Genomic DNA, 15,014 nt, shown 5'->3' with positions numbered 1-15,014 from the left:
CATTCTATTATTATTACCAATTGACCCTCTTTATATGATCATTTTAACACTTAATCCTATCTATATGTTCATCTTAAAACTTATCATCATTACATTAACACTTAAGATGGCATTTTTTAATAGCCAGCTTACTGGGATTTGCGGTCCAATGACAAATTCTTAAACTGTACCCTTAAAAGTAAGTCTGTAGGAATGTATGTAGAACTATACTCCTTTACAGTTATTGAATTCCTCTTTTCTCTTTTACTCCCAATCTTTTTTTTTTTTTTCTTTTCCTTGCCTAATGGCTCAGGCTAAAACTTTCAGGACTATATTGAAAAGCAATGGTATGTTGTGCTGTTGTCTTCATTTACTTCCAGAAAGTTTTTGATTTCTCTTTTGATTTCTTGAATGACCCAGTGTTCATTCAGGAGCATGTTGTTCAGTCTCCATGTGTTTGCATACTTTCTGGGGTTACCTGAGTTGCTAATTTCCAGCTTCATTCCGCTGTGGTCTGAGAAGCTGCATGGTATGATTCTAATTCTTTTAAATTTGCTGAGACTTGCTTTATGGCCGAGTATGTGATCAATCCTAGAGAAGGTTCCATGCGCTGCTGAGAAGAATGTGAAGTCTGTAGATGTAGGGTTCAAAGTTCTGTAGATATCTGTTAGATCCATTTGGGCAATAGTGTCAATTAAATCTGCTGTTTCCTTGTTGATCTTCTGTCCGGATGATCTGTCTATTTCTGAGACTGGAGTATTGAAGTCCCCCAGTACTATTGTATTGGAATCTAAATCTCCCTTTAAGTCCCTTAACATATCTTTTAAATAGACTGGTGCCCTGTAATTAGGTGCATATACATTTATAATAGTTACAACTTCCTGTTGAATTGAACCCTTAATCATTATATAGTGTCCCTCTTTGTCTCTCTTAACAGTTTTTGTATTAAAGTTTATTTTGTCAGATATTAATATGGCTACACCTGCTTTTTTTTGGTTTCTGTTGGCATGGAATATCTTTTTCCAACCTTTCACTTTCAGTCTGCATGCCTCTTTGTTAGAGAGATGTGTTTCTTGTAGGCAACAAATAGTTGGGTTGTGTTCTTTGAGCCAGTCAGCCAAACGGTGTCTTTTAACTGAAGAATTCAGACCATTAATCTTCAATGTGACTATTGATACGTAGTGACTTTGCCCTGCCATTTTTCCCGGAAATATTTTCTAGTATATGCTTTGAGCTTCCCATTCTCTTTTACTGGTAGGTGTTCTTCCTTTCCCTTCTTTAATATTGATGGCCGTGTTTCTGTGTTTCTGAGTGTAGCACATCTTTAAGTATCTTTTGCAGGGCCGGACGAGTGGCCACAAAGTCTTTCAATTTCTGTTTGCTATGAAAGGTCTTTATTTCACCTTCATTCACAAATGAGAGCTTGGCAGGATATAATATTCTGGGCTGGCAATTTTTCTCTCTTAGCACCTGTGCTATGTCTTGCCATTCCCTCCTAGCCTGTAGTGTTTCTGATGAGAAGTCTGCTGTGAGTCTGATTGGAGATCCTCTGAGAGTAATCTGACGTTTCTCTCTTGCACATTTTAGGATCTTTTCTTTATGTTTCACTGTGGTAAGTTTAACTACCACGTGTCCTGGTGAGGATATATTTTGGTCATGTTTATTGGGGGTTCTATGAGCTTCCTGTACTAGGATGTCTCTGTCCTTCTCCAAACCTGGAAAGTTCTCTGCTAGTATCTCACTAAAAAGGCCTTCTAATCCTTTCTGTCTCTCCATGCCTTCAGGAACTCCTAGAACTCGAATGTTGGTTTTTTTAATAGTATCCTGTAGATTCCCAACAATATTTTTTAGATTTCTAATTTCCTCTTCTTTTCTTTGGTTTGACTGTATGTTTTCCTGTGCTCTATCTTCTAAGTCCGATATTCTCTCTTCTGCTTCACCCATTCTGTTTTTAAGGCTTTCTAATGTGTTTGTCATTTGATCTATTGAGCTCTTCATTTCATTTTGATTTCTATCAAAACTTATGGGATACAGCAAAAGCAGTATTGAGAGGCAAATTTATAGCAATAGGTGCCTATATCAAGAATTTGGAAAGGTACCAAATAAATTAGCTTTCAGCGCATCTCAAGGACCTAGAAAGACTGCAGCAAACCAAACCCAAATCTAGTAGGAGAAGAGAAATAATTAAAACCAGAGAAGAAATTATCAGGACTGAATCCAAAAAAACACTACAAAAAAATCAGCCAAGCGAGAAGCTGGTTTTTTGAAAAAATAAACAAAATTGACACCCCATTGGCCCAACTAACTAAAAAAAGAAGAGAAAAGACCCAAATCAATCAAATCAGAGATGAAAAAGGAAACGTAACAACAGACACCACAGAAATAAAAAGAATCATCAGAAATTACTACAAGGACCTGTATGCCAGCAAACAGGAAAACCTATCAGAAATGGATAGATTCCTGGACACATGCAATCTACCAAAATTGAACCATGAAGACACAGAAAACCTAAATAGACCCATAACTGAAACAGAAATTGAAACAGTAATTAAGGCCCTCCCAACAAAGAAAAGCCCAGGACCAGATGGATTCACTGTTGAATTCTACCAGACATTTAAAGAAGAACTAATCCCATTTCTTCTCAAACTATTCAGAACAATCGAAAAAGAGGGAATCCTCCCAAATTCTTTCTATGAAGCCAGCATCACCTTAATCCCTAAGCCAGAGAAAGATGCAGCACTGAAATAAAATTACAGACCAATATCCCTGATGAACATAGACGCAAAAATCCTCAATAAAATTCTGGCCAATAGAGTACAACAACACATTAGGAAAATCATCCACCCATACCAAGTGGGATTCATCCCTGGTATGCAGGGATGGTTCAACATTCGCAAATCAATCAATGTGATTCACCACATTAACAGACTGCAAAAGAAAAACCATATGATTATCTCAATTGATGCAGAGAAAGCATTTGATAAAATTCAACACCTTTTCATGATGAAAACTCTAAGCAAATTGGGTATAGAAGGAACATTCCTCAATATAATCAAAGCAATTTATAAAAAACCCACAGCCAGCATCCTATTGAATGGGGAAAAGCTGGAAGCATTTCCACTGAAATCTGGCACCAGGCAGGGATGCCCACTCTCACCACTGTTATTCAACATAGTTCTGGAAGTTTTAGCCAGAGCCATCAGACAAGAAAAAGAAATCAAAGGAATACAAATCGAGAAGGAAGAATCAAACTATCCCTCTTTGCAGACGATATGATTCTGTACTTAGAGGATCCAAAGAACTCTGCTAAGAGACTATTGGAACTCATAGAGGAGTTTGGCAAAGTGGCAGGATATAAAATCAATGCACAAAAATCAACAGCCTTTGTATACACAAGCAATGCCATGACTGAGAAAGAACTGCTAAGATCAATCCCATTCACAATAGCTACAAAAACAATCAAATAACTTGGAATAAACTTAACCAAGGACGTTAAAGATCTCTACAATGAGAATTACAAAATCTTAAAGAAAGAAATAGAAGAGGATACCAAAAATGGAAAAATCTTCCATGCTCATGGATTGGAAGAATCAACATCATCAAAATGTCCATTCTCCCAAAAGCAATTTATACATTCAATGCAATACCAATCAAGATACCAAAGACATTCTTCTCAGATCTAGAAAAAATGATGCTGAAATTCATATGGAGGCACAAGAGACCTCGAATAGCTAAAGCAATCTTGTACAACAAAAACAAAGCCAGAGGCATCACAATACCAGATTTCAGGACATACTACAGGGAAGTTATAATCAAAACAGCATGGTACTGGTACAGAAACAGATGGATAGACCAATGGAACAGAATTGAAACACCAGAAATCAACCCAAACATCTACAGCCAACTTATATTTGACCAAGGATCTAAAACCAATTCCTGGAGCAAGGACAGTCTATTCAATAAATGGTGCTGGGAAAACTGGATTTCCACATGCAGAAGCATGAAGCAAGACCCCTACCTTACACCTTACACAAAAATCCACTCAACGTGGATTAAAGACCTAAATCTACGTCCTGACACCATTAAGTTACTAGAGAACATTGGAGAAACCCTTCAAGATATTGGCACAGGCAAAGAATTTCTGGAAAAGACCCATGAGGCACAGGCAGTCAAAGCCAAAATCAACTATTGGGACTGCATCACATTGAGAAGTTTCTGTACTGCAAAAGAAACAGTCAGGAGAGTGAAGAGACAACCGACAGAATGGGAAAAAATATTTGCAAACTATGCAACAGATAAAGGGTTAATAACCAGAATCTACAAAGAGATCAAGAAACTCCACAAAAACAAAACCAACAACCCACTTAAGAGATGGGCCAAGGACCTCAATAGACATTTTTCAAAAGAGGAAATCCAAATGGCCAACAGGCACATGAAAAAATGTTCAAGGTCACTAGCAATTAGGGAAATGCAAATCAAAACCACAATGAGGTTTCACCTCACCCTGGTTAGAATGGCTCACATGCAGAAATCTACCAACAGATGCTGGCGAGGATGTGGGGAAAAGTGACACAAACCCACTGTTGGTGGGAATGCAAACTGGTCAAGCCACTATGGAAGTCAGTCTGGAGATTCCTCAGAAACCTGAAGATAACCCTACCATTCAACCCAGCCATCCCACTCCTTGGAATTTACCCAAAGGAGTTTAAATTGACAAACAAAAAAGCTGTCTGCACCCTAATGTTTATTGCAGCACAATTCACAATAGCCAAGACCTGGAACCAACCTAAATGCCCATCAACGGTAGACTGGACAAAGAAATTATGGGATATGCACTCTTTAGAATACTATACCGCAGTAAGAAACAACGAAATCCAGTCATTTGCAACAAAATGGAGGAATCTGGAACACATCATGCTGAGTGAAGTAAGCCAGTCCCAAAGGGACAAATACCATATGTTCTCCCTGATCGGTGACAACTGACTGAACACCAAAAAGGAAACCTCCTGAAGTGAAATGGACACTATGAGAAATGGTGACTTGATCAGCATAGCCCTGACTGTTAATGAACAAGATAATACATTATTCCTTAGTATTTTTTTTGTCTGTTCTACTTAATATGACTGGTTTAATTCTGTAATTATCACACAGTTATTCTTAAGTGTTGAAAATTAACTGAAATGTGATCCCTGTTCAACATAAGAGTGGGAATAAGAGAGGGAAGAGATGTATAATTTGGGACATGCTCAAGCTGACTTGCCCCAAATGGTAGAGTTAGAAACATACCAGGGGATTCCAATTCAATCCCATCAAGGTGGCATGTACCAATGCCATCTCACTATTCCAAGTGATCAATTTCAGTTCACAATTGATCATAATGAAAGGACTAAGAGTCAAAGGGAGCACATAAACAAGTCTAGTACCTGCTAACACTAACCGATAGAATAAATAAAGGGGAGAGTGATCCAACATGGGAAGTGAGATACTCAACAGACTCATAGAATGGCAGATGTCATAAATAGCACTCTGGCCTCAGAATCAGCCCTAAAGGCATTCGGATCTGGCTGAAAAGCCCATGAGAGTATTTCAGGCATGGAAAGCCAAGACACTCTGGCAACAACAACAACAACAACAACAACAAAAAACACACACCCTAAATGAAAGATCTCTGTGAGTGAGATCCCAGTGGAAAGAACAGGTCATCAAAGAAGGAGGTACCTTTCTCTGAAGGGAGGAGAGAACCTCCACTTTGACTATGACCTTGTCTAAACAAGATAAGAGTCGGAGAACTCAAGGGGCTTCCATAGCCTTGGAAACTCATGACTGGTGCATAGGGAGATTACTGATGCCATAAACAGGAGTGTCAATTTGTAAAGTCAACAACAGGAGTCACGGTGCACTTACTCCTCATGTAGGATCTCTGTCCTTAATGTGCTGTACATTGAGGCTTAATGTTATAGTGAGTACTCAAACAGTATATTTCACTTTGTGTTTCTATGGGGGTGCAAACTGTTGAAATCTTTACTTAATATATACTAAACTGATCTTCTGTAAAAAAAAAAAAAAAAAAAAAAAAAAGAAAGAAAGAAATTATCAATTCCCAACTTGACTCTCACTGGGATTAAACATGACAATAGGTCTGATCTGATTTCATCATCATTTAAAAAAAAAAATCATCTATTATTTTTCACTTTATGTTTCTGTGTGGGAGCAAACTGTTGAAATCCTTACTTAATGTATACTAAGCTGATCTTCTGTATATTAAGGTAATCGAAAATGAATCTTGATGTGAATGGAGGGGGAGAGGGAGTGGGAAAGGGGAGGGTTGTGGGTGGGAGGGACGGTATGGGGGGAAGCCATTGTAATCCATAAGTCGTACTTTGGAAATTTATATTCATTAAATAAAAGTAAAAAAAAAAAAAAAAGAAAAGCAATGGTAAGAGTGGGCATCCCTGTCTAGTACTGGTAATCAGTGGGAATGCTTCCAACTCTTCCCCATTCAATAGGAAGCTGGCCATGTCTTTGTCAAAGTTGCCTAGATTTTGTGAGGAATATTCCATCTATACTCAATTTGCTTAGAGTTTTCATCATGAAAGAGTTTTGCATTTTACCAAATGCTTTCTGTGCATCTATTGATAATGATTTTTATTCTTCAGCTTGTTAATGTGATGCATCACAATGACTGATTTGCAAACAGTGAACCTTCCCTGCATACTAGGGATATATCAGACTTAGTCTAGGTGAATGATCTTTCTGATGTGTTGTTGGATTCAATTGGCTAGAATTTCCTTGAGGATTTTGCTTCTATGTTCATCAAGGAAATTGGCCTGAAATTTACTTTCTCTGTTTTATCCTGTTCAGGTTTAGGAAATAAGGTGATGGTACCTTCACAGAAAGAATTTCAGATTCCCTCTCTTTCAATTGTTTTGAATAGCCTGAGAAGAAATAGATTCTTTAAATGACTAGTAGAATATAGCAGCAAAGCCACCCAGTCCTGGGCTTTTCCTTGTTGGGAGGGCCTTGATTACTGATTCAATTTCCATGTTGGTTATTGGTCTGTTTAGGTTGTCTATGTCTTCATGATTCAATTTAGGTAGGTTGCATGATTCCGGGAATCTGTCCATTTATTCTGGGTTTCCCGTTTTGATGCCATATAGCTCTTTGTAGTAATCTCTGATGATTCTATTTCTGTGGTGTCTGTTGTTACATGTCCTTTTTCATATCTAATTCTATTAATTTCAGTCATCTCTCTCCCTTTTTTGGTTTGTTGAGACAATGGTGTGTCAATTTTATTTATTTTTTCAAAAAACAGCCCTTCCTTTAGCTGAACTTTTTTTTTTTTTTTGGATTACATTTTGTTGATTTCTTCTCTAATTTTAATTACTTCCTTTTTCCTACTAGCATTGTGTTTGGTTTGCTGTTGTTTTTCTAGATCCTTGAGGTACACCAATAGCTCATTTATTTGGTGCCTTTCCAATTTTTTGATGTAGACACCAATTGCTATAAACTTTTCTCTTAACACTGCTTTTGCTGTATGTATTGCATAAGTTTTGATATGCTGTATTGTTATCTTCATTTATTTCCAGAAATTTTTTGGTCTCTTCTATGACCCACTGTTCATTCAGGAGGATTCTGTTCAGTCTTCAGTCTCTGTGTTCTAGAGTTTCCTGAGTTGCTGATTCCCAGCTTCACTGCATTGTGGTCTAAGAAGATGAATGCTATGATTTTGATATATTTTTTTAATTTGCTGAAACTTGCTTTACGGCCTAGTATGTGGTCAATCCTAGAGAAAGTTCCATGTACTGGTGAGAAGAATGTGTATTTTACAACTGTAAGGTGAAAAGTTCTGTAGATATGTTAGGCTCATTTGTTCTACATTGCAAATTAACTCTCCTGTTTCCTTGCTAATTTTCTGTCTGGTTTGATCTGTCCATTGCTGAAAGTGGGGTTCTGAAGTCTCCCATTACTACTGTATTGGAGTCAATGTCTCCCTTTATATCTATTAACATTTCTTTTTCTTTTATTTTAAAGATTTATTTATTTGAAAGTTAAGAGTTATACAGAGAGAGGAGAGGCAGAGAGGGGGCAGGGAGAGGGGAGGGGAGGTAAGAGGAGGGAGAGGTCTCCATCCACTGGTTCACTCCCAAATTGGCTGCCATGGTCGGAGATGCACTGATCCAAAGCCAGGAGCCAGGAGCTTACTCCATGGCACTGAATATCATTCTAAGTCTGCACACACCTTTGCTACCGAGATGTATTTCTTATAGGCAGTAAACAGATGGATTTTTTTTAATCTATTCATCCAGTCTGCATCTTTTAAATGGAGAGTTGAGGCCATTTACATTCACAGTGATTACTGATAAGTTGATTTTGTCATGCCATTTTTCAAAAAATACTTTGACTTTCCTTTGAACTTTTATTGGCAGATTTTCTTCCTTTATCTTCTTTCATAGTGAGGACCATGTATCTGTGTTTCTGTGTGCAGCATAACCTTAAGCATCTTTTGTAGGGCTAGATGGGTGGTGAGAAATTCTTTTCATTTCTGTTTGTCATGGAAAGTGTTTATTTCACCTTCATTCATAAATGAGAGATTTGCAGTTTATAGTATTCTGGGTTAACATTTTTTTCTCTTAAGATTTATACTATATCTCATCATTCTCTCCTAGTCTTTAGGGTTTCTGATGAGAAGTCTGCTGTGAGTCTAAGTGGAAATCCTCAAAGTAATCTGGCATTTCTCTCTTGACCATTTTAGTTCTTTCATGTTTTACTGTGGTGAGTTTAATTACAACATGTCATGGGAAAGACTTTTTCTGGTCATGTCTATTAGGAGTTCTATGTGTTTCCTGTACTTGGATGTCTCTTTCTCCAAATTGGGGGAGTTTTCTTGTTACTATTCCACTATAAAGGCCTTATAACCCTTTCTCTGCTTCCACGCCTTCAAGAACTCCTAATACCCCTATGTTGTGTCATTTGATATTATCCTGTAGATTCGCAAAAATGTTTTTTAGTTTCCTAATTTCCTCTTCTTGTTTTTGGTTTGACTACATAATTTCCTGTCTTCTAAGTCCAACACTTTTTCTTCTGCTTCACCAATTCTGTTGTTAAAACTTTCTACTGCATTTTTATTTGTTCGACTGAATTCTTCATTTGATTTCTCTTTAAGATTTCAATTTCATGTGAGAAATTTTCTTTCATGTCACGTACAGACTTCAGTATTTCATGCATTTGCTTTTGATTACATCCATATAATCTTACAATCCAATTTTTTGAAATCCATTTCTGGCATTTCTTCAATTAAATCATCTTCACAATCTGGTATTGAAGTGTTGTGTTCTTGTGGGGGCAGCATGTTGCTTCCTTATTTTTGTTTCTTCAATTGGTGTGTTTGTTATTCAGCATTTGTGGAGATACTCAGGTATTTAACTGTGGCAGCTTTGATCGTTGTACTATGCCTCTGTAGGTAAGTGGAGTGACATACCCAGGTTTGGCATGGTAAATCCTTTTTTTTTCCCCCCAATCAGAGAAGTTTAGTCTTCTTAGCTGAGCTCCTCTCCTTGAAGGAGACCAGTGTCTGAGTGCTAGCCCCAGGTGATATAATATTCGTCCACTTTATTTCAAGAACCACACAAAGGATCTGTGCAATCCTCAGTGTAAGCGAAGATTCCCCACAATGTCCCCCACCAGGTAATCAGGTAGCCCTGAGCATGCAGAGTCTCCCACAGTGACTGCCCAAAGTCCCCGCCACACCAAGAGTCCTCCCACACAACCTCAGTATTTTTTCACAGTCCTGGCACACAAAACTCTGACAATCACAAGCACCCAGCCCCCAGTAGTTCTCCCCACCATTCATGAGTCTCCTCTCAGCTGGTTGCTAGGCATGGACAGGAGGTGTAGAGGTTGTTAGGTATGTCCAAAATGGCCCTTGCTCTATCAGCATGTTACAGGACATCATTTTAAGGCAATCAGGGAGAGAAAAATGTATGCCCCTCCACCTTTTTTCCTCCTCTAGTGTGGCAGGTACACTATCCCCACCAGGGTTCCAAGCTCGGTTCCCTCTAGTTTCTTCCTGCTGCTTTAACACCAGTGGCTTGGGCTGCTGCAGTCTGGTCTTACTTCACTCGCCAACACTGGTATGTAGGCTCTTGGTTGCTGGAGTCCTGAGTTATGAGTGTCCATACCCTCCACAAAGGTCCACTGTGTCCTAGTAATTTGCAAAGAGTTTCCTTTACTGTTTTCTCCCTAACTCTTCCCTCAGACTGCACTCTCTCCACTATTTTTTAAAATATCTTCTCCTAGATTAGAGCAGCATGCGCCCTTCCTATTTGGCCATCTTGGAAATTCTCCTATATGGTCTTTTCATTACCAAGGTGGAATGAAAAAAAACAATCTTCACCTATTTTATTTATAAGACAATTTAGAAAACAGATTTAGTTCAAAACTAAAAAGGTCTAAAATAATCACCAGGGAGTTACATCTTAAGCACCCTTCCCATAAGATAATAGCTCTAAAAAATCCTTTCAAAACAAGCATGGGGTAGAAGAGGACCAAATAAACTAATGTATGGAATTAGTCTTATCATAGGTTTCCACCTTTAAGACGTTAGGCAGAAAAACGTTTTATCCTAGTACGTACAACTGAAAAACCTTACAGGTCATAATTCAGACCTTCAAATAATTTGAACTTTAACAGATCTGTAGTACTTCCTATATAGATTCTCAATTTTTACCCTGTTTATTTTTAGACTTAATGAAATTTGGGGTGCTGACATTGTGTAGTGGGTAAAGCTGCCACTTTCGACACTGCCATCCCATATAGGCACCAGTTTGATTCTCGGCTGCTCCACTTCTGATCCGGCTCCCTGCTCATGCACCTGGGAAAGCTATGCAAGATGGCAAACATTTTTGGGAGCCACCACCTACGTGGAATACTGGAAGAACTTCTGGTATCGTCTGGCCAGCCCTAACCGTTGCAGCCATAGACTGATCTTTCTCCATCCCACAGAGGTAACTGTGCCTTTCAATAAATAAAAAATAACCCTTTAAAAATTTTAATTCTGGGCCAGTGCCGTGGCTCAATAGGCTAATCCTCCGCCTTGCGGCCCTGGCACACCAGGTCCTAGTCCCGGTCGGTGCACCGGATTCTGTCCCGGTTGCCCCTCTTGCAGTCCAGCTCTCTGCTGTGGCCCGGGAGTGCAGTGGAGGATGGCCCAAGTGCTTGGGCCCTGCACCCGCATGGGAGACCAGGAGAAGCACCTGGCTCCTGGCTTCGGATAAGTGCGGTACGCCGGCCACAGCAGCCATTGGAGGGTGAACCAACGGTAAAGGAAGACCTTTCTTTCTCTCACTGTCCACTCTGCCTGTTAAAAAAAAAAAAAAAAAAAACCACCAAAAAACAAAAAATTTTAATTCTGTGAATTATAAATGCTTAACAGTATAAACAGATGAAATAAATAAATTCATAAAAGCACAAATATTTAGAAACAAGAAGGAGAAGAAGGAGCAAATTGTAATCGTTATACTAAAACATCACAAAATTTCACAGAAAGAATTAAAGCCATTAAATGAATACATCTTAAATTTCCTAGATTACAAAAGTTTCCCTACATACAACTCAAATATTTGAGAATTAAACCAACTGATCTCAGGGAAACACATTAGAAGTTTATATATAGATATGTGCTTCCGATAATATGTGGAAGAAATAATACTATATTTTGCTTTATTTTCTAGTGGTTGCCTCTAACAACAAATATGATCTGATTCAGCTACAGATTATGAAGAAACACAGTGCTCTGGGACTTATTCATTAGAATTTCTAAATTAGGTTAAAACTATAGTTATAAAACATTGCTGGCTTTGTGCAGGTTTGCAGGTCTCCAAAAAGTATTATCTGTTAACAAACATAATCTGTCCTATGTCTATTTTTAAAGATAGGAGCTATGGGGGCCGGCACCATGATTCACAGGCAGAGGATTAACCCCACATGGGCCCCAGGTTCTAGTCCAGGTTGCTCCTCTTCTAGTCTAGCTCTCTGCTGTAACCCGGAAAGGCAGTGGAGGCTGGCCCAAGTGCTTGGGACCCTACGCCCGCATGGGAGACCAGGAGGAAGCACCCGGCTCCTGGCTTCAGATCAGTATATTTCCGGCTATAGCAGCCATTTTGGGGGTGAACCAATGGAAGGAAGATCTTTCTCTCTGTCTCTCTCTCTCACTGTCTAACTCTGTCAAATCATAAGAAACAAAACAACAATAACAACAACAAAATGATAGGAGCTAATGTCTACTTCTCAGGGAATTATACACCTTTAGAGCACTCTATCAAAATTCTACACACTTATAATCTAAGTGGTCTTACTTTTACACGACACTACTATGACACATTAATTTTCAATAAAAATGTAATGATTATTCATTGAGAACCAGACATTGTTCTTGACATCAGATCTTTTAGAATATTATCCCAAAATATTGGTTCCTCCTCACACAAAGGGACAAAATGATTTTTACAGTTTATTGAAGAAAAAACTTTTAATAAAACATGGAATATTTAGTAATAATCCATTATTTAAACTCAGTTTCTTATGTGCATACAAAACAGCAAAAGATTAGAAGGTTCACAAGAATTTTTTGAAGGGACATCATGCACTTTATTTCTACAAATTTCTCATTTCCTGATAGTTACACTTCGACTATTATTACAACACTAATGATTCTTGGCATTGTGCATTTTTTCACAGTATATTCATTTTTTCTTTTCTCACATGTCGGGCATTTCAGTAACTTAACCCTCGGCTTTCTTCTCTTTATTTCCCTTAAACCATTATTTCCCAAATGCTGGTGTACAACAGAATACCTGAGCTTTTAAGAAACCCTAAGCTCACCAGCATTGTGGTGCAGCAGGTTAACCTGCTGCCTGTGACAGAAGCATTCCATATAAACAGCTATTTGAGGGCCAGCTGGTTTATTCTGATCCAGTTCCTTGCTAATGCACCTGGGAAGGCAGGAGAACATGGCCTAAGTATTTGGATCCCTGCCACCTATGTTAGAAACCTGGATGGAGCTCTGGGCTCCAGGCTCAGCCCTGGCTGTTGCATCCATTTGGGGAAGATCTCTCTCTGAATCTACCTCTCTCTTTCTCTATAACTCTGCTTTCAAATAGAATAAATAAATCTTTAAAACAAACAACAACAGAAAAATCTAAGTGCAGGTTGTACAACTCACAATTAAATCAGAATGTCTAGGAGATATGATAGAACCAGGTACTATTAATTTTTTTTAAGGATTAGCAGGTAATGCTAATGTACAGCAAAGCTTCCAAATTACTATCAAACACAATATTTACATTGAGTATTAGTGGCCTAAAGATTCAAATGTACACTATGTTTTAAATTGTAATCCAAAATCTCCTGTTTCACAAGCCTTGCATTTGCACCTTAGTCTGGCCTTGTTTTATCTTTCATTTACCACAAACTCTTGAAGTAAGAAGATTATTTCTTAGTAAAAAATACTCCTGGGGAAGGTTCCATGGTGTTGAAGGTTAAGCATCTGCTGTGGGTGCCAGTTCAAATCCCAGCTGCCCAACTTCTCATCCAGCTCTCTGCTAAAGTGCCTGAGAAAGCAGCAGAAAATGGCCAAAGTACTTGGGACCCTGCAACCACATGGGAGATCCAGAAGATACTAGCTCCTGGCATCAGCCTGGCCCAGCCCTGGCCACTGTAGCCATTTGGTGAGTGAACTGGCAGATGGAAGATCTCTTTCTCTCTCTCTTTTCTTCTCTCTCTGTATCTCTGCTTTTCAAATAAATAAATCTTTCCACAAAAATGCTTCAGAATCCAGAAATTTTTAAATTTCAGAAATATAGTATGTTTGCCTTATCATACCTCAAAAGAAACCGGGATAAACTCCTAATAAGAAAATTACTAGTTCACCAACACATATAGCTACTCATACTGACAAAAGAAATATGTAAACTCAGGTTTCTTTTTAAGGTTTTGTTCATTCAGTGAAATGTTTTCGAAAGACAGAGAGACATAAATCTTTCACCTGCTGATTCACTCCCCAAATGTCCACAGTAGCCAGGGCTATGCCAACCTAAACTCAGGAGCTGTGAATTCCATTTGGGTCTCTCATGTGGGTGGCAGAGACCCAAGTACTTGAGTCATTACCTGTTTCCTCCCAGGTTGAACATCAGGAAGAAACTGGAAATGGAAGCAGAGACATGACTCAAAAACAGGGACTCTGGTACAGGGTAAGGGCATCCTAATAACATCGCATAGTGCCAAATGCTTGCCCCAACTGAGAACAATTTTGCCATTAACCAAATTGAAAAAGGAAAAAAAAAATACATTGGAATGTCTGAATCTTATGGACTAAAGAATTGAAGACCAGGTATTGTGAACATACACAGGCATGGTTCACAATGTAAGGTTCTTCCCTAAATCCTCTGGAATATTATTAAAGTAGCCTTAAAGCCAAGGTGGAAATTTACATGTAAAGAAGCACATACATTTTTAGTGTGTGCTACTAGAGTGAACATGAACACTTGATGACATAGACACATCAAATTATTATGTCTTAAATCGGATTTTTAAACTCCAAAGATTTCTGTTAACAGCTAATGGATTAATGTTAATGGTTGATAGATTAGGGTGGAGACCTAATCCATTATGGTTTTGAAGGTGGAGGCCTTTAGATAAGGATTGGATTGGACTAGGCAGCCAGAGCACAGCCCTGTGATTAAATCACAATGACATTCCAGGGAAAGACCACCTAGACGGTAGATGGAGAGAAAGCTCCTAGTGTTTCTTTGCTTCATGGCTCACCATGAACCTTCTTTCATCACTGATCTCATAATTCCCAAATCAATGCATCTTCCCTGTCTTGGACTAAGAACCTATAAAGCTACAAACTGAAATAAACTTCTTTCCTACGTAGCTCCTTTCAGGTATTCTTTAAAAAGCTAATGCGCTTTGCTTTTGAATATATTTTAATATATGTTTTGTATTTTTAATGAAAAATTAACAATTAGTTATTGTCT

General features: G+C 38.4%; 1 protein-coding gene across 6 annotated transcripts in view; it reads right to left on the bottom strand.

Moving 5' to 3' along the window:
* Positions 1–15,014, bottom strand: part of STAG1 (STAG1 cohesin complex component) — a 381,935-nt gene that overhangs the window by 173,037 nt on the left and 193,884 nt on the right. The window lies entirely within an intron of this gene.

The sequence above is a fragment of the Oryctolagus cuniculus genome, chromosome 4 (assembly GCF_051225735.1).
Source record: "Oryctolagus cuniculus isolate XC-2025 breed Fujian yellow rabbit chromosome 4, ASM5122573v1, whole genome shotgun sequence".
In the NCBI taxonomy this organism is placed as follows: Eukaryota; Metazoa; Chordata; class Mammalia; order Lagomorpha; family Leporidae; genus Oryctolagus; species Oryctolagus cuniculus.
This window is presented reverse-complemented; position numbering and strand designations above follow the sequence as displayed.